Source organism: Rhinatrema bivittatum, chromosome 4 (assembly GCF_901001135.1).
Source record: "Rhinatrema bivittatum chromosome 4, aRhiBiv1.1, whole genome shotgun sequence".
NCBI lineage: Eukaryota > Metazoa > Chordata > Amphibia > Gymnophiona > Rhinatrematidae > Rhinatrema > Rhinatrema bivittatum.
The window spans coordinates 399,115,635-399,140,025 of NC_042618.1; the positions used below are offsets into that span (position 1 = coordinate 399,115,635).

The 24,391-nt window shown below is 44.1% G+C and overlaps 1 long non-coding RNA gene across 1 annotated transcript in view; it reads left to right on the top strand.

Annotated features, from left to right (window-relative positions):
* The window catches only part of LOC115089545, a 32,498-nt gene that overhangs the window by 6,646 nt on the left and 1,461 nt on the right, over nucleotides 1-24,391 (top strand). The window contains exon 3 of the long non-coding RNA XR_003856155.1: nucleotides 23,308-23,382. This is a non-coding gene — a long non-coding RNA (uncharacterized LOC115089545). The remainder of the gene's footprint in view (nucleotides 1-23,307; nucleotides 23,383-24,391) is intronic.

Consider the following 24,391-nt stretch of genomic DNA (forward strand, 5'->3'; position numbering starts at 1 on the left):
TAGTCCACCAGTTTGCCCAACCCTTCTCCAGGGTATATTCCTACAGAAAATAAAGTCATTGGTTGAAACACAAAATATTAAAAATATCAGTCTTTTCTTTATTTCTGCTCACCCATGATTTTAGAACTGCACAGAATTTTATGTGATACATTGATTCCGTAAAGATGGCATCTTGGAGCTGTGCTTATGCTTATTGGTAAATGGAAATTTAAATGAACCTATCTCTATCCGCATCTAATGATGTTTTCAAATTTCTTTTTATCATAGCCATTGATAGTCTTAATAAGATGTGAATTTGAAAAATAATATCCTTCAAGAATGATACTAGAGGAATTAAATGTGCATCTTTTTAACTTTCATCTAAAAATATATTATATCATGGACACAGTCCATTCAATTCCATGATGTTTTATACCAATTCAAATTGCATCTGTTCAAAAGTATGCTGTCAAATTAAAAATAGAGCATTTTTTTTTTTTTTTTACAAAAAATGATGCCATTCGATTTCTAAATTGAGTCAGTGGGGCTCAATGGTGTTTAATTTAAAAACGCACCACTGTTTCCATCTGCTTAATTCTTGATTTAAATCCCTTCCTTTTAGATGTTTCTCTACCTTGTCAATAACTCAAAAAAGAAGTTGCTCAAACTTATGATCATGTATCAATGAGTCACCAATGGAGCTTCTTTTCTTTTTTTAGAAAACTTCTGTGTTCTGAGATGTGAGTTTGAATTGCACACATTGTTTTCCCAACATATAGTTTTTCACATTTAACTGTATATACAACCTGAGATGTCGCGCTTGTAGAAGACAATGTATCAATTGTTATGACCAGGAGGGGACATGAACCCTTGGACCGACAGGAGGTTGGTATTACCTTAGGAATGGCTCCTCAGGTTCCCCCATCGGGTGGCGATGCGGAACAGAAGTTGGGACTGGCTGGATCTTCGGTGCTGGAGACTCAGATGGCCGTTGAGAGGGAGAAGAGGTGTGAAGTCGGAGCAAGGGCCCGCTGGATCTTCACCACTGGAAGTCCGTGGCCCCCCCAGGAGGAGCCTGTAGGGACCCAGGCTGCTGGGACTTAGGTGGACCTTTGAGAGGTCGAGGAGGCATGAGGTCGATGCAAGGGCCAACTGGATCTTCGCCACTGGAAGCCCATGTCCCCCCCAGGAGGAGCCCGTAGGGGCCCGGGCCACTGAGACTTAGGTGGGCCCCTGAAGATGGAAGGTCTGGGATAAGTCTGAGGTTGAGTACCAGAGGACTGCCGCTTGCCAATCCGAAGTCACACACCGAGGGATCACCGCTTGCCAGTCCGAAGTCACACACCGAGGAATTGCCCGAGAAGAAGCAGGAACCAGGAACCAGAGGCACCAGGAGACTCACCGAAGCGAGCAGACTTGTTGCCAAGTCAAGGAGTGAGCGGAGGAAGTCTCCTTTTATACTTCCCCTGTGCCTAGCCCATCAAGAGCAGGTGCAGACAATTTGGAGTGCAAGGCCCCTTTAAATCTAGAGAGGAGGCTTGGCCTCGTGCCTAAGGGCAGGGTGGCCATCTTGGTCCTGGGAGCGGTGCGGAACGGCCCGACGCCGTGAGGGAAGCTCTGAGGCGGTTCCCCCGCCAGCAACCTCCTCAGAAGCCTGCGTCAAGGTGCGGAGGTGAATGGGCCAGAGTTCCCGACACTGCCGCGGCAGACCCGATGCCGCGCAGCCGCGAGGCACGACATCAATGGTATAGCGCTATGGGTTCTAGGATCTTTGTAGAGACAATCAAATCAAAAGATCAGTGAGGATGTTGGTAAAACATTTCCAGATTTTTATTCAAATCTTGCAGTAAATTTTAGTGATGTGCATTTATTTCATTCGTTTAATTCGTTTCATACATTTCCCATTACATGTCAATTAATGTGCATTTGTTTCATATGTTTCATACGTTTCATATTACATGCTTATATAGGAAACGTATGAAATTGATGAAATGAATGCACATCCCTAGTAAATTTATTCAAAGCTTTGCAGTAAATTTTGTTCCCCCTTGACTATTTATATTTATATGATGCAGTGTAAATAGTTCAAGGAAGACCGAAATTTACTGCAAGCTTTGAATAAAAATCTTGAAATGCTTTACCAATATCCTCACTGAGCTTTTGATTTGATCATCTCTACAAAGATCCTAGAACCCGTAGCTCTATACCATTGATACATGGTCTATTACCAGCGAGTATACTGCTCATCTTCTCCACTTAATTATTTGCTGTGCACATGAGAAGAGAAATCTAAAGGAAAAAACCACTCTAATAAGGGGATGTACACATTCTATTGTTGCCATAGAAATAAAACAGAAGGATGTAGGACTCAAGACACAATAAACACTTTTAATATCACTTAGACCAGTTAATTAGCAGGCGTAAAAATATGCAAGTTAAGTTGGAAAATGTATGCATCTGTTATTTAAAATAGCAACTTACATGTGGAACTGTAGCCTCATCCCAGAATGCCCCTTGACCGAGCCTGATTCCACGTGTATATGTGTGCATGAAAGTGAACATATGTGCATATTTTTGATTCTTATAAAATATGGAATACATGAGTGGAGGCTACTTCTGCATGTATATGTTATACTTTACGTGTGCAACGTTTTGAAAAATTTACTTTTTTGTATTCAAATTCATTTTGTTTATTTTTCTTCAGTTTCTTGGGTTATTTATTTTGCAACAAATTTTCAAGCGATACTAGAGATGTGAATTGGAACCGGAATCGGTTCGGTTCCGGTTCCGATTCAAATCTTACAATTTTTATAGTCCGGCACGATTGGTTTTTTGTTTATCGGCTGCTCCCGAGCCGATAAACAAAAAACCCACCCGACCCTTTAAAAATGACCCCTTTGCTTCCCGAACCCCCCCAAAACTGTTTTGAAATTACCTGGTGGTCCAGTGGGGGCACGGGGAGTGATCTCCTGCTCTCAGGCCATCGGCTACGCTAATAAAAATGGCGCCGATGGCCCTTTGCTCTTTGCCCTTACCATGTGACAAGATATCCATGCCATTGGCCGGCCCCTGTCACATGGTAGGAGCACTGGATGTCTGGTCCATCTTTAAAAAGATTTTAAAGATGGTCAGCGCCATCTTTAAAGATGGCGCCGGCCATCCAGTGCTCGTACCATGTGACAGGGGCCGGCCAATGGCACGGATACCCTGTCACATGGTAATGGCAAAGGGCCATTTTTATTAGTGGCAGCCGACGGCCCGAGAGCGGGAGATCACTCCCCGTGCCCCCACTGGACCACCAGGTAATTTTAAAATGGTTTTGTGGGGGTTCGGGAGGGTGGGGGAAGCAAAGGGGTCATTTTTAAAGGGTCAGTGGGTTTTATTTTTATCTGGCCATCGGCGCCATTTTTATTAGTGGCAGCCAAAATGGCGCTGATGGCCTGAGAGCTGGAGATCGGTCCCAGGGCTTCCACTGGACTACCAGGTACTCGTAAAATGTTTTGGGGGGGTTCGGGAGGGTGGGGGAAGGTAAGGGTTTAGTTTTAAAGCGTCGGGGTGGGTTTAGGGGTTGTTTTGGTGTGCCGGTTTTCCCGCCCTCCCCCCAAATAACTCCCGTTAGTGGACACTAACCCATTAACGATTTTTCACGATAAATCAGGGGAATTTCTATTGTATCGTGCACTCTAATGATTTTTGACGATTTAAAAAATATTGGACGATTTTTTAAAATCGTCAAAAAACGATTCACAACCCTAAGCGATACCAGTTTGCAATTTGTGTGCATTTTGTTGAATGACCATATGCTATATGGCTGTAAAAGAAAAGGATACAGGCCTCAGGACCAGCTGGTACCATTTTTAAATCTGGACACAGTAGAGCAGGAACACCTGAGTATGGCTCCTACCCCATTTGGACTTCTGAGACCTTACAGAAGGAATAAGAGATGTCTGGTGGGAGCAGGGAGGCATGGAAAATGGACTAAAGGGGTTACATTTTTAAGTTTTGGTGGTAGTTCATTATGGCAGGGGGTGGGGGAACACTGCCCTTTAGTTTCCTTATGTGTTCCTTTTCCATTTTTTTCCTGTTCTTTTTGATGTTTGTTTCACATAATTGAAACAAGCAGAAATAAACATCAAATGAAATGAAAACTACCACAAAGAAAAACAAAACAAAAGCAAAATGTAAAATGTAAAATTTAAAAACATATAAAAACCCCACAATTTTTGATTTGGGGCAAACTCCTACTAAGAGATACAGAGAAACTATATAGACAGCAATAAAAAGGAGAATTGAAATGATCACAAATCATTGTATTAGGCATGTTAGCAAGAGAAGGGAATAAATAGATCACTATGGTTCAGTAAAGAAGTAGAAGAATAAGTAAGAGCAAAAATGGCTTTCAGGAAATAGAAACAGTTGCAGAAACAGAGCAGACAAACAAAGGAAAGCAGGAAGGACAGACAGGCAAAGACTCAGACAGAGGAGTATATTGCTCAATCAGTAAAGGCAGGGGATAAGGCTTTCTTTAGATATATAACTGAAAATAGCAAGATCAAAAAGGTTCTAGTAACTATTAAAAGGAAGGACAGGTTTAATAAAGAAGAGAAACAAGAGAAAGTAGGTGTCATAAAGAAATACTTTTGCTTGGTATTCACTCTAGAATGAGAGGGTGACAGGCAAAAGGCAAGACTGTGGCTGTGGTGTGAATACATTGAGATACATCTCAAGATGTTGAAGAAGCGAAAGGAAGTGCTGAGTGTACTCCACATAGCTCTCTTCAACTTATTCCTTGAAACAGGAGAGGTTCCTAGAGATAGGTCTAACTTATCTGGTTAACTTAAACAGGTAAAAGCAAATATCACCACTTATCCGATTAAGTTAACCGGATAAGTAGAGCCATCCCAATCCACCCAAATGCTCACTCACAAGTTAACCGGATAAGTCACTTATCTAGCTGTCTAGTGGCAGCTGAACATAGCTGGATCAGAGGCTGCTAGGGATGTGCATTTTTTTAGAACGAATTATGCGCATAACCCTTTTAAAATCCGGCCCTAATTGTGTATCTGGGTGCATAAAGAGAGGTATCTCTAGCAGAAAGAGGGAAGTAATGTTGCTTTTATATGTGTTAAGAGGAACTAGAGTATCTGTAGTATGTCATTTGGAAAGGATCTCTTATAATTTGTAGCATTGTTGTTATATGATGTTAATCACCTAGGGCCTTTTTGGATAAACCATATATAAATAAACACTTCTTTACACATCTAAGGTGAGACACCCCCCTCCCCCCCCCCCCACCTGTTCTGTTCTGGAGTCTACATCTACAAAAGAATACTGACAAGGTAGAGGAACTTCAAAGGAGGGGCACCTAAATGGTGCATAGCCTGCACTTTAAACCATACACAGAGAGACTGAGGGCACTCAATGAAGGAAGGGAAAGGGGAGATTTATTTATTGTTGAAGCCGTTAGATACTTGAATATTTGTATCATAAGGTAGCATTTTCCATAAAATGAAAAGCTCAGGGACAAAGGATCTTCATATGAATGATGGGAGGGAAGATCAAAAAGAATGTGAGAAAATACTTTTTCACCAAGACAGTTGTGGATGTCTAGAACAAACTCCCATCAGAAGCCATAAAAGCCAAAACATTGGCAGAATTCATTCATGTGCAAGGTCAGACACAAAGACCACAGATGTGCATAGTGTAAGGCAGGAAATCAAATTCTGAAAAACGAAATGAACATTTAGACTTGAGGCCAGCCTTGAGACGTCACCATTTTAAACATCATAGTATGTCACTGGCCAGCCAAGCCATTGCCTGGTATGTGGATTTCATCAGGGCAGGAGGTGAGTAGGCATCCTTCCTGCCCATCCTGACCCCTGCAGATGGGGGTGAGGGCCGGGGTGGTTCCTAGCCTCCAGTACTTTAACTCTTTGGGGGTGGAGGAATTGGTGGACCCCAAAAGTTTTTTTTTCTAAATATATTTATAAAATGAAACTGAAGTAAACCAATAAAAATGTAGAAAATATAATGAAATGAAATAAGAAATATCATTGACCTTTCTTATTTCATTTCAAATGAATGCACATCCCTAGTAGGCAGGTATAAATGGGCAGACTGGGTGGACCGAGTGGTCCTTTTCTGCTGATATCTTCTACATTTCCATTTCTACATGGGTATTCAACAGGCCACATTACTTAAGATTGTTGGAATTTATCGGTGCCATCAGAGTGAATGTCCCTGCATGAAATGTTAGATGTACAGTATATAAATAAAAAACAAATGTGCATGCTTTGACGCACTTCCTTTGACTATAATTGGTTGACAATTTGGATGTGAATTGTAAAGAAAAGCTACGGACTCAAAATAGTGCTCCTTTAGGTATGCATTGAACACATTTTCCAAGTACTTAGTGGTTAGTCACATTAGCAGTTCTTGTATTTTACTGCTCAATAGTGAAAAAGCAAACACATGTTAAAATTCAGCTTCACTGTGTATCTAATCTAAAATAATTTAGACATGATGGATAAGCTAGAGAGAATGACCTGTGGAATTATCTATTTTTTTTCTAATTTATGAAAGAGGGAAAGTGGTATAGCTGTTAATATGAAAACAGGAGTAGTGCACTTTTAGTGTACCACTCCTGTTGTTTTCATCTTTATTGTGCGGTTCACACACTTCTTTTTTTCTTTCATAGCTGTTAATATGCAAACCAAGACTTAGGTAAAAATCTGAGCCATGAGTTCAAGACTCATCATTGCCATTGACTAGGGATGTGAATCGTTTTAGGACGATTAAAATTATCGTCCGATAATTTTAATATCGTCTTAAACCGTTATGGAACACAATACAATACAGATTCTAACGATTTATCGTTATAAATCGTTAGAATCGTGAGCCGGCACACTAAAACCCCCTAAAACCCACCCCCGACCCTTTAAATTAAATCCCCCACCCTCCCGAACCCCCCCCAAATAACTTAAATAACCTGTGGGTCCAGCGGCGGTCCGGAACGGCAGCGGTCCGGAACGGGCTCCTGCTCTGAATCTTGTCGTCTTCAGCCGGCGCCATTTTCCAAAATGGCGCCGAAAAATGGCGGCGGCCATAGACGAAAAAGATTGGACGGCAGGAGGTCCTTCCGGACCCCCGCTGGACTTTTGGCAAGTCTCGTGGGGGTCAGGAGGCCCCCCACAAGCTGGCCAAAAGTTCCTGGAGGTCCAGCGGGGGTCAGGGAGCGATTTCCCGCCGCGAATCGTTTTCGTACGGAAAATGGCGCCGGCAGGAGATCGACTGCAGGAGGTCGTTCAGCGAGGGTTCCGGCGCCTCGCTGAACGACCTCCTGCAGTCGATCTCCTGCCAGCGCCATTTTCCGTACGAAAACGATTCGCGGCGGGAAATCGCTCCCTGACCCCCGCTGGACCTCCAGGAACTTTTGGCCAGCTTGTGGGGGGCCTCCTGACCCCCACGAGACTTGCCAAAAGTCCAGCGGGGGTCCGGAAGGACCTCCTGCCGTCCAATCTTTTTTGTCTATGGCCGCCGCCATTTTTCGGCGCCATTTTGGAAAATGGCGCCGGCTGAAGACGACAAGATTCAGAGCAGGAGCCCGTTCCGGACCGCTGCCGTTCTGGACCGCCGCTGGACCCGCAGGTTATTTAAGTTATTTGGGGGGGGGGGTTCGGGAGGGGGGGGGATTTAATTTAAAGGGTCGGGGGTGGGTTTTAGGGGGTTTTAATGTGCCGGTTTTTCGATTTTTCGATTTTTAACGATTTTTAACGATTTTTCACGATATTTTACCCCCCCAAACGGCAACAATACGATTCCCTCCCCCTCCCAGCCGAAATCGATCGTTAAGACGATCGAGGACACGATTCACATCCCTACCATTGACTCTCTTTTGTGTGATCTTGGGTAAACTGGCTTTACCTTCCTGGACCACTGTCCCTCTGACATTAATCATGGATCTCTTGCATATGGAAGAGATTGGTTTCTATGTCATTTCCAGAGCTGTTAATCCTGTGATATTAGGCCTGCCATAGCTCCAACATCAACCTCAGTTTGATTGGTCCACTTTGGAACTCGCCTGATGGAGGCAAGGATGTGCTGACTCCTGCTTAGTACCCATGGAACCATCTTGCCCAGTGATCATGGCTTCTGTGCTTCCAGGACTTCCTCCTCAATATGTAGAGAATACAAATATTTTTTCTATGAAGAGCACCGGGACCCTGCCACCTCATCACCCTTATGACTGCGGCATCAAGCTCATTCCCAGAGATATGCCCCCATGGGGCCGGGTCTACCCTCTATCTCCACCTGCTACAATATCTGAAAAAGTATCCTAACCATGTCCCTTTTTTAAATCACAAGTGCTATTTAGCAAAATGATGACTCTAGGCCTAAATTTACTAGGGATGTGAATCGGGCTTCGGACGATTGAAAATATCGTCGATATTTTCAAAATCGTCAGAAATCGGGGGCTCTCCCAAAACAATAGGAAAACCCCATGATATTGATCGTGGGGCTTCCCTTATCGTTTTGGGGGAGGGCGGGAAAAACGGCACACAAAAATAATGCCTAAACCCACCCTGACTCTTTAAAAGTAACCCCTTAGCTTCCCCCACCCTCCCGACCCCCCCCCCAAAACCTTTTTACAGGTACCTGGTGGTCCAGTGGGGGTCCCGGGAGCGATATCCCGCTCCGGGCCGTCCTCCGGCTACCGGGCCGTCCTTTGCCCTTACCTTGTGACAGGGTATCCGTGCCATTGGCCGGATCCTGTCACATGGTAGGAGCACTGGATGGCCGGCGCCATCTTGTGCTCCTACCATGTGACAGGGGCTGACCAATGGCACCGGTAGCCCCTGTGACATAGTAAGGGCAAGGCTATCGGCGCCATTTTTGTTCCTGGCACCCGACGGCACGAGTGCAGGAGATCGCTCCAGGATCCCCGCTGGACCCCCAGGGACTTTTGGCCAGCTTGGGGGGGCCTCCTGACCCCCACAAAACTTGCCAAATGTCCAGCGGGGGTCCGGGAGCGACCTCCTGCACTCAGGCCGTATTTCCAGTAGGAAATCGGGCAGCCGATAAACAAAACGCGATCGGGCCCGATGGGAAAAAACCCACATGTGAATCTGAACCGGAATCCGAACCGATTCCGGTTCCGATTCACATCTCTAAAATTTATACCCCAGAAAGCTATTAAATTAGCCAGCTTTCCTATAAGCTGGTTATAAGTTAGCCAGATAAGTACCCACATATTCATTTAGCCAGCTAACTTTGTATTTAGATTATTAAATAGCACAGTGTTTATATGGTACACTTATAAAAACTATTGAAAGTAATATGGAATTCGAAATTGAAACCATCATACAGAAAATCACTCTAGTAATTAGTGACTAACCTAGATGGAATCTCTAATGTGAAGTAGTAATCTAAGTTTATGAAATATGGAGTTGAAGGATTGGTTAAAGTGTTTACAAAAATTGTAGGAAAATGGTTATATTTTCAAAAGGGTTTCTTGTCTCTGTTCCTGTAATCAAACTTTTTTTAAAATAATGTCATAGTTATCTAATGGTAGATATTAGGGATGTGCAGAGCAAAATTTTATGTTCATATTTTTTATGTCCGAAAGGGGGTCCCACTTGCGGCCAATATGGACATAAAAAAAATCCAATGAGTTGGGTATATGTACATATGTGCAAAAAAAAATTTAAACCCCCTCACCCTCCTTAATCCCCCCCCCAGACTTACCACAACTCCCTGGTGATCGAGCGAGGAGTGAGGACGTCATATCTGCAATCCTTGGCGAGAAGCATGTGACGTCGGTGGCACGTCGAGTGACGCGGCGTCACGTGATTCCCGGCTCGTTCGCGCCGGACGGCTCGTTCGGCCCAAAAAGAACTTTTGGCCAGCTTGGGGGGGCCTCCTGACCCCCCCAAGCTGGCCAAAAGTTCTTTTTGGGCCGAACGAGCCCCCCCAAGCCCCCCCGAGCCCCCCCAAGCCCCCCCAAGCTGGCCAAAAGTTCTTTTTGGGCCGAACGAGCCGTCCGGCGCGAACGAGCCGGGAATCACGTGACGCCGGCGTCACTCGACGTGCCGCCGACGTCACATGCTTCTCGCCAAGGATTGCAGAAATGGCGTCCTCACTCCTCGCTCCATCACCAGGGAGTTGTGGTAAGTCGGGGGGGGGGATTAAGGAGGGTGAGGGGGTTTATATTTTTATTTTGGCTCAATAATCGCGATTTCCCACATATCGAACATATCTATGTTCGATATGTGGGAAATCCGATCGTTTATGTCGAATCAATTTTTTAAGTAAAAAAAAAATATGAGTTGCGTTTTACTAATGCGGTCAATCCGAATGCACACCCCTAGTAGATATAAAGGGCATAGGATGGGAGGCAGTTGGATAGATAGTGGATGGATAGATACCTGGCCTGGGATTCATTTCCAGGTCAGTTTAAAAACAAATGGCTATCGGAACTGAAACAGCCCTCTTTGTATTGGTTTATTTTACCCTAAACAAATGTCCAGATTTTTTTATTTTCAAAAAAGTGCTATTTGTAGATAGTGCACACTATTTTATATAAAGGAACCCCTCACTCTCCTAAAAAAAAAAAAATGCCATGAAATAAAGTTCAGGCAAAAATTGGCTTGAATATGAATAAAACTAACTGAACCCAAAAAAAATGTCACTGCATGTCCCTAGCAGGCGAGGGGAGGCACCTTCCCTGAGAAGTCATCCTATGCATTGCATATACCATCCTTTTCTGTGAGGAAATATTTTCTGGTGGATTCTGAGCCTCTTACCATGACCTGTTGCTCTAGATTCTAATTGTTAACATTCTCCACCATTTCTTTTGCAATGTTGTTTGCAAACCTTTAATTATTGCAAAAGTATCCTTTTCTAGGGTGGCATATACATGTACAATAAATAATGTTCTTTGGGCTTCAAATGTTAGCTCTGCAAAAATTTTCTTTTAGTAAAAAAATGGTCATTGCCACGAAGACATATTAAAATACTTATTCATCAGTCATTCTACTCACAAAAACTCATCCCAGAACTCAGAGTGGTAATGAAAATAATTTAACATACATCTATAATTAATTTGCTACACATTCCTGCTTCTGGCAATCAGTCAGGCTGGTACATATCATAAAAATGTTCTCAAGGCAAAGGAATGAAATGGAAATACTTTAAAAGTCAATTCCTTTGGGATAAACCCAATCATGTAAGCACATCTAGAGGTCCAAATTCAGCAGTGCAGGGAGTGGGGATGTGCCCAAGCAAGTTTACCCTGGTAACTATCTAGCTCAACATAAGCTCCATCCCTGGATTGTCCCCTCTCGCTTTTTTTCACCTGAATATAATATAACTGGCAAGAAACGGAAAATGTTCACTTACAGGTTTTTGTCTGGTTAACTGAAAGCTTAACTTACCCAGACAAACCCCTTTGAATATGAATCTCTAAAGAACGTTTTGGGGCCTATGCACTAAAGCTCAGTGTGCAAGGTAAGACCATTTATCATGCAAACGAAAAACAACAAGGACAATTTTCCAATCAATTTATGTGGGAAAAAAGTGTTTTATCCGTGTTAATCAGCTATCTGAAATTTATGTTGCTTCAGTGCAACTAAAAGTTTGCGAGCTGTGAAACAACAAACGTACTTCTAGCAAACATTGAAAGAAAGCATTCCAGGAGGTTTAGGTCAGGGGAGAAAACATAAGAACATAAGAAATTGCCATGCTGGGTCAGACCAAGGGTCCATCAAGCCCAGCATCCTGTTTCCAACAGAGGCCAAAACCAGGCCACAAGAACCTGGCAATTACCCAAACACTAAGAAGATCCCAAGCTACTGATGCAATTAATAGCAGTGGTTATTCCCTAAGTAAAATTGATTAATAGCCATTAATGGACTTCTCCTCCAAGAACTTATCCAAACCTTTTTTGAACCCAGCTACACTAACTGCATTAACCACATCCTCTGGCAACAAATTCCAGAGCTTTATTGTGCGTTGAGTGAAAAAGAATTTTCTCCGATTAGTCTTAAATGTGCTACTTGCTAACTTCATGGAATGCCCCCTAGTCCTTCTATTATTCGAAAGTGAAAATAACCGAGTCACATCTACTCGTTCAAGACCTCTCATGATCTTAAAGACCTTAAAGACCTCTATCATATCCCCCCTCAGCTGTCTCTTCTCCAAGCTGAACAGCCCTAACCTCTTCAGCCCTAACCTCTTCAGCCTTTCCTCATAGGGAAGCTGTTCCATCCCCTTTATCATACATACATACATAGATGCATTTTCAAATCTTTGTGCCTACTTTACCAGCAAAAATCTACCCACAGAAAGAACAGGTGCAAGAGATCATGCATACTATGTACCCATGGTAATTTCAAAGTGAAAATATATGTCAGGGATGGCCAACACTGGGCCTCGAGAGCCAAAAACAGTCCTGGTTTTCAGGATATCCACAATTAATATGCATGAGATAGATATGATGCAATGGAGACAGTGCATGCAAATCTATCTCATGAATATTTATTGTGGATATCCTGAAAACCAGGCCTGTTTGTGGCTCTCGAGGGCCAAATTTGGCCACCCCTGCTATATGCATATTTTCGCTTTGAGAATTGGTGCACAGCTCATGGGTAGAAAGTATGTACAATTTTTGTCCCAAAATAAAGTTTAAAAATGACTCCCAGCATACACACTAAATTGGGTTCCCCACACGTTAACGTGAATCCACTTATAAATTTGGTTTTATTAAGCTCACACAAAATAGCATGGTATGCTGTCGTCCATGAAACATGACAGTAATGACAGCAGAAAAGGACCAGATAGCCCATCTAGACTGCCCAGCAGTCTTCTGCTCCGTGCAGAATACCTCCATGTTTCTGCTCTGTGCAGAATACCTCCATGTTTCTCTTAAGGGTGGGCGAGGTCACTCCAGGATGGCTTTTACCTTGACCAGATCCATCAGAAATCCACCTTGAGAGACTATGTTGCTGAAGAAGGGGAATTCTTGCTCGAAGAGACATATCTCCAATTTGGCATAGAGATTATTTCCTGGAGGCACTGAAGAATGGTCTGAACATCTCTATGATGGGAACTCTGGTCTGTGAAAAAATCAGTATGTTGTCCTAATATATGAACACACAGGTGTACAGCAGGTCACATAAAATCTCGTTGACCATCTTCTGAAAGATTGCAGGGGCATAGCAAAGCCTGAAGGGCATTACCAAATACTAGTAGTGCTCATCACATGCATTAAAAGTGGTCTTCCATTTGTCCCCAGCCTTGATGTGAATGAGATTGTACGTGCCCTGGTAATCCAGTTTCGTGAATAACTGGGTGCCCTGCTGGGGATCAAAGAGCTTGGTTATTAATGGAAGGGACTATCTGTCCTTAGTAATACAATTCAGACCATGGTAATCTATGCACGGTCTGAGAGATCCATCTTTCTTCGCAACAAAAAAAGAAACCAGTTCCCATTGGGGTAGAGGATGGCAGGATGAATCCAGGGGCCAGATTTTCTTGAATGTAGATTGACATGGCAAGTGTCTCAGGTGGAGATAGAGGGTAGACCCGGCCCCATGGGGGCATATCTCTGGGAATGAGCTTGATGCCGCAGTCATAAGGGTGATGAGGTGGCAGGGTCCCGGTGCTCTTCATAGAAAAAATATTTGTATTCTCTACATATTGAGGAGGAAGTCCTGGAAGCACAGAAGCCATGATCACTGGGCAAGATGGTTCCATGGGTACTAAGCAGGAGTCAGCACATCCTTGCCTCCATCAGGCGAGTTCCAAAGTGGACCAATCAAACTGAGGTTGATTTTGGAGCTATGGCAGGCCTAATATCACAGGATTAACAGCTCTGGAAATGACATAGAAACCAATCTCTTCCATATGCAAGAGATCCATGATTAATGTCAGAGGGACAGTGGTCCAGGTAACCTGTCCTGGGATTGGATCCCCATTGACTGAGGATATTATGAGCAGTGGGGATTTGTGGCTGGTGGACCAGGTTCTGCAGAATGAAGTTACCCCCATACCCGGAATCCACAAAGGTCTAGGTAGAGAAATGAGTTGGGCCCAGTTCCAGTGTAACTGGCAGTATGAGTTGGGAGCAGGGACAGTGAGGCCTAGGGTCATCTCCTCAAGTGACCCTAAGCATTTAAGTTTCCTGGCTCTTGGAACAGTGAGTCAGGAAATGACCCCAAGCCATGCAATAGAGGCAGAGACCCTGTTGCCTGCAATGGAGCCTCTTCTTGGGCCAGGAGGCAGCAGCCCAATTTCATCACTTCTTCTGGTGTTAGAGAAGCCAAGCATGTCACAGTAGTGGATGAGAGTGGGTACTGGAAGTGTGGTTCCAAGGTGACGCTTCTACATGCTGGATGGGTCTCTCAGGCACTTTCCTGTAGGCATCAGTCTATCTTGCTGGTTAGGGCAATGAGAGCCTCCAACGAGATGGGGAGTTCCTGGGAGGCAAACTGATCCTTTATCTTTCCTGAGCGGCCTTCCAGGAAGATAGCAACCATGCTGTCCTTCCGCCAATTTAGTTCAGAGGCCAGGGTTCTAAACTCCATGGCATACTCACGGGAACCTTGGTGGAGATGAAGCAGATCAAAGGCTTTTGAGGCTGCTCGATTTGGTTCCTCAAAGATAGAGCAAATTTGTTCCAAGAACCACTGGAGGTCGAGCAAGATGGAGACCCCTTGCTCCCAGAAGTGGAAGACACAGCCAGCACTGCCCCATCTAGCAGAGAGAGGATATAGGTTATCTTTATTTGGTCATTGGGGAACAGGGGAATCTGCTGCGGAAAGTGCATTCTGCACTGGTTGAGGAATCCCTGATGCTTGGGATCCCCTGCCTACCGGGGTGGTGCTGGCAGTTCAGGAACAGGCTAATTGGATGCTGGAGGAGGTGGCACCGGGTCAGACGATGGCAGTGCAAATGGTTCAGTCAAGGTGTCCAGTTGGGTAGTAAGGCAATCCATAGCCACAGTGAGGAGCTCCAAGGTTCCTTGTTGATCATGCAGCCTGCAAGCTATACCTGGGATGGCTTGGAGGAAGGTCAAGCCTGCCGAGTCCATGGCCTCAGCAAATTGTTGTAGCTATGGACCCTTGGGCTGGGGTGAGATTGGATCTACAGCAAGAAGGAGTCCTGGACATTCTCACTGCCAGCAGGTGGACCCAGGTGAAGCAGAGACTTGTCTAAACTTCACATATACCAGCCCTCGTTCCCCTCGGATTGAGTCTTTGGGTACCAGGGCCGGCAAGACTTAGGCAAAGGTCTCTGGGGTTGACCATTGTTCAAGCTTCTTTAAATCATGTCTCATTCTCTCTACTCCTTTCAGTAGGTCTACTCTGTTGCAGACCATATATCATCTGCAAATAGACAAACTTTACCTTCTATCCCTTCTGTAATGTCACTCACAAAGATATTGAACAAAACCAGTCCCAACACTGATCCTTGTGGCACTCGGCTTAACACTGTTCTCTCTTCAGTATAGGTTCTATTTACCATTACACACTGTTTTCTATCTGTCAACCAGTTTGTAATCCACACCACCACCTTGGCACTCATTCCCAAGCTTCTTATTTTATTCACAAGCCTCCTCTGCGGGACCATATCAAAAGCTTTGCTGAAATCCATAATTCTTCTCTACCCCATGTCTCTTGCAATTCAGTTGCTTGGATATAGTTTTTGACATAAAGACCTACTCTTCCACCATTTCTGACCTCCCTGTTATAGCCCAGGATGGCCGTATCCAAATCATGAGAATCAGTCTCCATACTAGCAACAATGTCCAAGACTGCCTTCACCATTACGGCCTGTAGGTCTGGGATTTTATTGCTTAGACTACAAGCTTTTGTGGTCATAGCTTTCCAGCTAATATTCCTAGTCACCTTTTCTGCTTTTTTGAATTTTGTTACCCTCTCTTCCCACTTCCTGTATTTCTTGGAGGTGACCTGCCAACTTCACTGGCCAGCTCCTACCGCCCCACTCTCCAGTTTATGTGTGCCAGCTAAAGCCAAAAGTTTAACACCTGCATCAGACCAGGTGTTATATATTTAGTGTGCATGCTGCTTTATGAAATCCTTGAACCAAAGGTCCTTTCACTTTAGCCCAGTTAGCATGGGGGATTTCATCTCCCCGGACCCAAGTTCTAGGCCTCCAGTAGCACAATCTTCCTGCACAAAGCACTTATGATGTCAGGGACGCAGTGGCTGCAACATCACATCCTCTTGTCACTTACATGAAGATCAAGAGTCCTTGGACCTCCATCACAAGAAGATCAAAGGGTCTCAGATTACTCTACCTTTGCAAGCATAAAAATCAAATGGCCATAGATCTGGTAGGTTGTCCCCAGCCCCACTTCTTACCCCTTCCAATAAAGATCGAAGCAGGAGGGAGCAAGCCACTCATCAGTCCTACTTGCAGCAACTCTGAAAATGGCAGAGCAGGGCTCTTTTGCTACTTTGTCTTGCACTAGGGTTGCCATCTGACTTCTTGTCATAAGGTACAGGCTAATCCACTCTTGGTTTTACCCTATTGTATTTAGGGACTTGTAGTTCTGATTTTCTCAGGTTAATCAATGGGACAATCAGAACGACAAATCCCTGCATACAACAGGTAAACCTGGAATAGACTCGCCTTTTCTTTATGACATACAGCCAGATGGTAACCATATCATGCATGCTGCAGTATAGCGAATAGATGAATTGGTGGCACCATTTTTAAAGTTACTGGGAGTAGAGTGGGAGGAAAACTTGTATACTCTTGTCCTGATCATTGTTGGGTTTCATTGTAAATGTTAAGAAATGTATGTGTAGATAGCCAAAGGCCCTTGATCTTCATGGGGGGGGGGGGGGGGGGGGGGGAGGGAGGGGTTTGGGCAGGCTGAGGGAACGATGGTTCAGCGGCGGGCCGAGGGGCGGTCCCGAGTCATCCGGCACAGCGGCCTGTGCAGGAGGATGGCGAGCCGGCACACTCAAGTTAAGCCTGCCTCAGGCAGGCGTAACTTGTACAACAAAGGTGGGGGGATTTAGGTAGGGCTGGGGGGTGGTTTAGATAGGGGAAGGGAGGGGAAGGGAGGGGAAGGGAGGGGAATGTGGGGGGAGGCGGAGGGAACGGAGGCAGGCTGCTCGGCTTTGCGTGCCGCAGGTTGCACAATTGTGCACCCCCCTGCGCGCGCCAACCCTGCATTTTATAACATGCATTTTATAACAGCGCACACATGTTATAACATCAGGTGTAGATTTGTTGCGTGAACAAATCTACACCCACGCATACATTTAAAAATCTACCCATCGATCTTTAGCCTGAATTTTCAAAGTGGACTTTTATGCATAGGTCTGCTTTGAAAATTAGTAGGTGTGTAAGGAATGCAGCATGGCATATACACATGCTTTTACACCTACTTGTTAACAAGTGTAAATGCGTACATGTAGATTTATGCATATACTTTTAAAAGTCAAAAGTATACATGTATATGGTTTCCCTGCCTCAGCTCTACCCCTGGAATGCCTCTTTCTAGTGAGCATAAAAGTCACTGTGCAATCACTTCTGTGAGTACTTTTACATGCACCTCCCACCCTTCCCATGAAATTTTCAAAAGCCCATTTATGTGCATAAAACCACATTTTTATGCTTGTAAATCCTTTTGAAAATCAGGCCCTAAAGATTTAGCCCAGGCACATAAAAAATGTTTTTAACTGTTTTTTTGTAACTTTTGTGAATAAGCTCCTTTGTGTCATGGCAATCAACACTTGATTTATATGTAAAAGAATCTAATTCATTTAAGCACAACTGCCAAGATATATAGCTGAGGCCTATATTCATATGGACCAGATAATTTCTTCCATGATATTTTTGACAGTGAAAAATAAAGTAAGAATGGGGAAAGATGTACTTCAAAGGCATCCCAAGGGAAGTCTTAGCTCAGAAATCGCCTACATTTTTTTGAAGGGGTGAATAAACATGTGGATAAGGGTGAATCAGCAGATGTGGTGTATTTGGATTTTCAGAAAGTGTTCGACATAGTCCCACATGAGAGACTTCTAAGAAAACTAAAAAGTCATGGGGTAGGAAGCGATGTCCTTTTGTGGACTGCAAGCTGGTTAAAAGACAGGAAACAGAGAGTAGGATTAAATGGTCAGTTTTCACAGTGGAAAAAGGTAAACAGTGGAGTGCCTCAGGGATCTGTACTTGGACCAGTGCTTTTTAATATATTTATAAATGATCTGGAAAGAGGTACGACGAGTGAGGTGATCAGATTTGTGGGTGACACAAAATTATACAGAGTAGTTAAATCTCAAGCAGATTGTGATAAACTGCAGGAGGTCCTTGTGAAACTGGTCAAATGGCAGATGAAATTTAAAGTGGACAAGTACAAAGTGATGCATACAGGGAAAAATAATCCTTGTTGTAGTTACACAATGTTAGGTTCTATCTTAGGAGTTACCACCCAGGAAAGAGATCTAGGAGTCATAGTGGATAATACATTGAAATTGTCAACTTAGTGTGCTGTGGCGATCAAAAAGGCAAACAGAATGTTAGGAATTATTAGAAAGCGAATGGCAAATAAAATGATGGATGTATCATTCCATGGTGAGACCACATCTTGAATACTGTGTGCAATTCTGGTTGCTGCATCTCAAAAAAGATATAGTTGCACTGAAGAAAGTGCAGAGAAGAGTGACCAAAATGATAAGGGACATGGAACGGCTGCCCTATAATGAAAGCAGGGCCGGTGCAAGGGGATTTGGTGCCCTAGGCGAGCCTTCTCCCTTAAGCCCCCCCCTGGGCCGTGCTGCCACCCCCCCCCCCGGTCTCGGCCCCAACTCCTACCTCATTCTTGATCATGCCCGCCGACTGTGTGGTTTTCTGGGTCGCGAGCAGGTTGGGCACTGCTTGCGGCCCGCCAAATCTCCTCTCCTGTTTGCCACCGCTTGCGGCCCCACATGGCTCGCACCCAGTGGCGCACCAAGGGTCTCCAGCGCCCGGGGGCCAATGCATTTGTGTGCCTCTCCCGCATCCCCCCCTTAATCCTTCTTGTACTACTGCTTAAGGTCACAGAAACTCAGTGGCGTCTCTTGAAAGAAGAATTTTTTTTGGGGGGGGAGCCAAAATGACATTTCTTCATCACACCCACCTCTATAGAATGGATCCTGCTTTAAAACTGGTTATAAAAAAAGTGTTAATAAAAAAGTCCAAAGGGTCTTCTGCCTAATTTTTAAAAGCTGGCCAGTTTCACACTATATAATTATTTGATAGCCTCATTCAACTAATTCTATATGGCTATGAGAGTGAAGTCTGGAATATATAGGAAGGGACAGAATGTCAATATAAATCCTGCACCTCCAGTTCTGTAACTCTGTGCATCCACTGAAATCCCCCCAAACAATGGAGCTTGGATGTTTCCCTTACAGCTCATCATACTAAAAGATATTTTCAAATTCTGGTGTCACCTCACAGTAACAGCAGCACAAACACCTTCCACTGCCAGGCACATTGTGAACTAACACAAAACCCCACAAAAAAGACACTCAAAATCTATACTGCAATCCCATCACAACATAACAGTAATAACACCAAGGACTCAAACAACAATAACCCTACCTGTGAAAAAGCAAGGGTAAATATTACAATGGGTCCTAGAATACCAATACACCACCTACTGAGGAAACAAAACAAACCCGATTGCTATAGATCCCTATACAGACAGGCAGAATCTCTCATCATGGTCAGACAGACCCTCACCAAATACAGAATACAAAATAAAGGAGCACAAATTAGACAACAACTGAAATAGAAACACCAAGAAGCCAGACTCTGTGTATTAACAATGGAAAAACAGAACCACCATTCTTCATAAAACAAATAAAATCAAGAAACATAAAGCATCGGTTATAATAGTAAAACCATACTAATAAAAGAATATTTTAAAACTACTGATACATAGAATTTCTATTAATTAAAATCATATACATTTTTTACAATTTCCCAAACACCAATAAAATATTTCAAAACAGCACATATATCAAATAACACCCAATAATTAAAACTAATAAGGATTTTAAAAAGCCCCTGCTGTCCATATGTGGGAGATCTTGATTTCCAGTCACCCTGATATTGTTGATGATTAGGAGGTTATCCCCTCTCTCTCTCACACATACTCACATGTCCATTCTCTCTCACACATACACTGTCAGATACATACACATTCATGCTCTTATACCCACCATAACCTCTTGTTCTCACAGACACTGACACACTCTCAGGCTCTAAGACCCCTCCACCCCCCCCCACCCCCCACAAACTCTTACTCCCCTGGATTTTCTCATACATACTCATGCTCTCATTCTCACTGGCAACCTCACATACACACAAACACACACACCCAGGCAAGCTCCCAATCATTCTCAAACAAACACACACACCCAGGCAAGTTCCCATTCATTCTCTCACACATACACACACACACACACACACACACACACACACACATACACACTGACCCCCAGGCAGGCTCCCATTCATTTTCACACCACTCCTTCACCATCCCCCAGGCATGCACACATTCATTCTCACACATGCAGACCCCCAGGCAGGCACCAATTCATTCTCACACACACACACACATACACCACACATAGGCAGGCACCTATTCTCAGACAAACAAACCCCCAGGAAGACACCCATTCATTCTCATACACAGACACACCCTCAGGCAGCCACCCATGCATTCACACACATACACCCCCAGGCAGACTCCCATTCATACACATGCACACATTAAAGGCAGACCCCATCTCTTTCTTTTGCCAGCAACCTCGGAGCCTCTCTCATTCCTCTGCTGCCACTGTCACTGCTGCCGCATGGCTATTGGGGAGGCACTGATTGCTGCTACTAGCACTGAAGCCCATTCTGCTGCCTCCTCTGTGCAGGCCCCATGGGTTTCCACTTCCTCCATGCTGATCTCGTACATTGTGAGATCCTCATAGACAAAGTGCTACTCTTGCACATTACCAAAGATGACATGTGCCAATCAGTAAAAAGTATTTTTTTTTTCTTTTTACCTTTGCTGTCTGATCTTAGTTTTCTAATTGGTTGGTCACAGGCTTTTTTCTTCCATTTTCACTTTCTTATTTTTTTGCCAATTCCTTTTATATTGTCTTTTTTCTATTTATTTCCTCTCCATCTATCTTCTTCCCTCAAACACACAGTCAGGTTCTCATTCTCACATGCTTTCTCTCTCTCTCTTTCTTTCTCTCTCTCTCACATACACACACACACAGGCTCTCACTCTCACATGCTCTCTCTCATACAATCATTCATACACACAGTCTCTCTTGCACATGCTGTCTGACTCTCACACACACACACAGGATCTCTCTCACTCCCACATGCTGTCTTGCTCAAGCACAGGCTTTCACTGTCACATGCTGTCTCTCTCACACATACAAAGACTCTCACATGCTGCCTCTGCAAACATTCAGGTCCTCACTCCCACACAGTCTCTCAACTCACTCACACACACACACACACACAATCTCTCAACTCATCTCATACGCAAACACAATCTCTCAACTCATCTCATACGCACACACAATCTCTCATCTCATACACATACACACACACACACACACACACGCACACTCTACAGGCCCTCAGCCTCTCTCTTGCCTCTGGGCCTCCTCTTTACAAGTCACCGCAGGATGGGCTCTGCAGCGGCCCTGATCTTCTCAGGCCGCCCGCAATGTGGGATCCACAGCGGATGACTATAAATGCTGCTCCTCTTCTGCACGCGGCTGATGCTCCTCCTCCTTCCTGTCCACGTGGCTCCAGCAACGTTTTCTTCCGGGGCCATGAGGGCAAGAAGGAGGAGGAGCACCTGCAGGTTTGGATGCGACCTTTTTCTTCGGGCCGTGATGACATGAGCTCCACCATGGCACTGCCGATCTTCCTGCTGTGTGTGTCCGGCATACAGCACAGCGGTAGTTCACTGCTCAGCCGCCAGTGGGATGAGGTCCACCAGCAGCCACATTGGCTCCCCCTGACCTCCCCTCGGTATACCACTGCTCGGCGCCCCCTAATGCTCGGAGCCCTAGGCCCAGGCCTATTTCGCCTAGTGCTTCCACTGGCCCGGGATGAAAGGCTAAGGAAGTTAGGGCTGTTCAGTTTGAGGAAGAGACGACTGAGGTGGGATATGATAGAGCTTTACAAAATCATGAAAGGACTTGAAAGGGTTAATGTAAATCAGTTATTTACTCTCTCAGATTATAGAAGGTCTAGGGGGCACTCCATGAAGTTAGCAAGTAGCTCATTTAAAACAAATCAAAGAAAATTCTTTTTCACTCAGTGCATAGTTAAGCTCTGGAATTCATTGCCGAGGATGTGGTTAAGGCAGTTAGTGTAACTGGGTTTAAAAAAGTTTTGGATAAGTTCCTAGAGGAAAAATCCATTAACTGCTATTAATTAAAAAGCAAAAGTAGCTTCAGATTTATTTAATGTTTGGGTAATTGCCAGGTACTTGTGACTTGGATTGGACACTGTTGGAAACAGAATACTGGGCTTGATGGACCCTTGGTCTGACTCAGTATGGCATATCTTATATTCTTATCACAAGGCCTTGCGTTAGGTGATGACTGTAACCGGGACAATGAGCTTTGGTGCCTTACTAACATTTTATTTTTAAATAAATAAAAACTGAGCAAAAAATGATGCACGCTGGCAATGACCTTTGCAATTTTACCATCTATGAGGCACAGATCTAGTCTCTGCTGTTGAGTTGGGTTTGCTTCTTCAGTTCAAACAATTCCTTACATGTCCATATGCCAACGTGACAAAATTCCTACATAGGAAATTTGACAGCAGAAAAGTGAAGTCAGTCTTTTAATGAAATGAATTAAATGAATCTGTATCTTTGAAGTGAGACAACTGAACACTGTGATTTACTTTATAGCAAAATGAGAGAGCTCTGTCTCCTTCAAGCTGACAGTTCCAGCTATATGGCAGGAGACTAAGGATTTGTCAACTGTGTTTAATTTCAGTTTAGAGAATAAGATGTTTAAAAATGCTGATATATCCAGTAGTATGCAGGGAAAACATGGTATTTACCATGTCAAATTTTTCTTGCTGAAGATAAGCACTGTCTTGCTCTACTGCTTTTCCACAAAAATCAAATCAGTTGACAATGACATCAGAACAAATCATACAATATACAACAAAAGGACGTGCTAATATGTAAAATAATCCTACATAACTTTACAGAATTGTGAAGTAGCTCAGGAAAACACAAAATCTTTGTTTTTGGCTTTAATGTAGGGTAAACTAGATACCAACAAGAAGGATCCAAACATTTTCTGAGATAATCATCACAGTGCTGGTTAATACAGGACAGTAAGTATGTTTGCTGTGTTTGATATGTAGCAATGTGTTTCAATGATGGTAAGTCCATGAATCAGTGCCTTCCCTTTACCCAAATTTCCATCGTAGTGGTAATAATTGCTGATGAATTTTAGTGGAACAGCTGTCAATACTTTACTGTGGCAATGTGACTTTAGAGTTTAAAAACATGTAGAATACTAAAATAAAAAAATACAAATCCTGGGGCCAGCCCCAATGGCTTAGTGACCAGGACTGGGGAAGCTGCAGAAGCAGCATTTCCACTCCCTGGAGAGGGGGGGAGGGGGGCGGGAGGTAGAGGAAGCCCCAGTCATCATGCAATAGTGACACCCAGTGGTTGGACTTAGGACCTATGATTGCACGGTTCCATAAAGAGCCAGCCAGGGACTTTCACTACAATGACTGAACTAAGTGTACTTCTAATAGTGCTACAGAAATGATAAGTAGTAGTTGTAGAGGTAGTTAGGAGAACGGGAGGGGATACAAAAGGAGGAGAAAAACTTCCCAGGAAGTTTGTCCAGTTACAGGATAGGACTTCCTAACCCCACTAGCTGACTAACCTCTCTTTTACCCTACCTGCCCCCAACCCTTAAAACCCCACGACCAGCCTAGTTTTATTGTTTTATAACTTACACGCCATCTATAGCAGAAGCAAAGTTACGTGGAAGGGGACCCCGGCGCACACTTGTGCACGAAAATACTTACGCGCTGGTTTCCATTTAAATTCCCAGAACGTCCATGCCCCACCTCGACCCCGCCCACACCCCACCCCTTTTTTTGGACTTTTTCCTTTGTGTGCATCCTGGGAGATATGCCTGTCTATGGACGCTTCTTAAAATACGCGCACCGCACGCTGGCCCGAAAGACACACATATCTCCCTGATTTGGCATGCATAGGGCTTTTAAAATCCACCACAAAGCTAGCTGCAACTGACTGGTTCAGGTTAATGTAAATATTTGTGGACCAAACTGGGAGAAGGCGGGGATTCAAGCTGAGGTATAA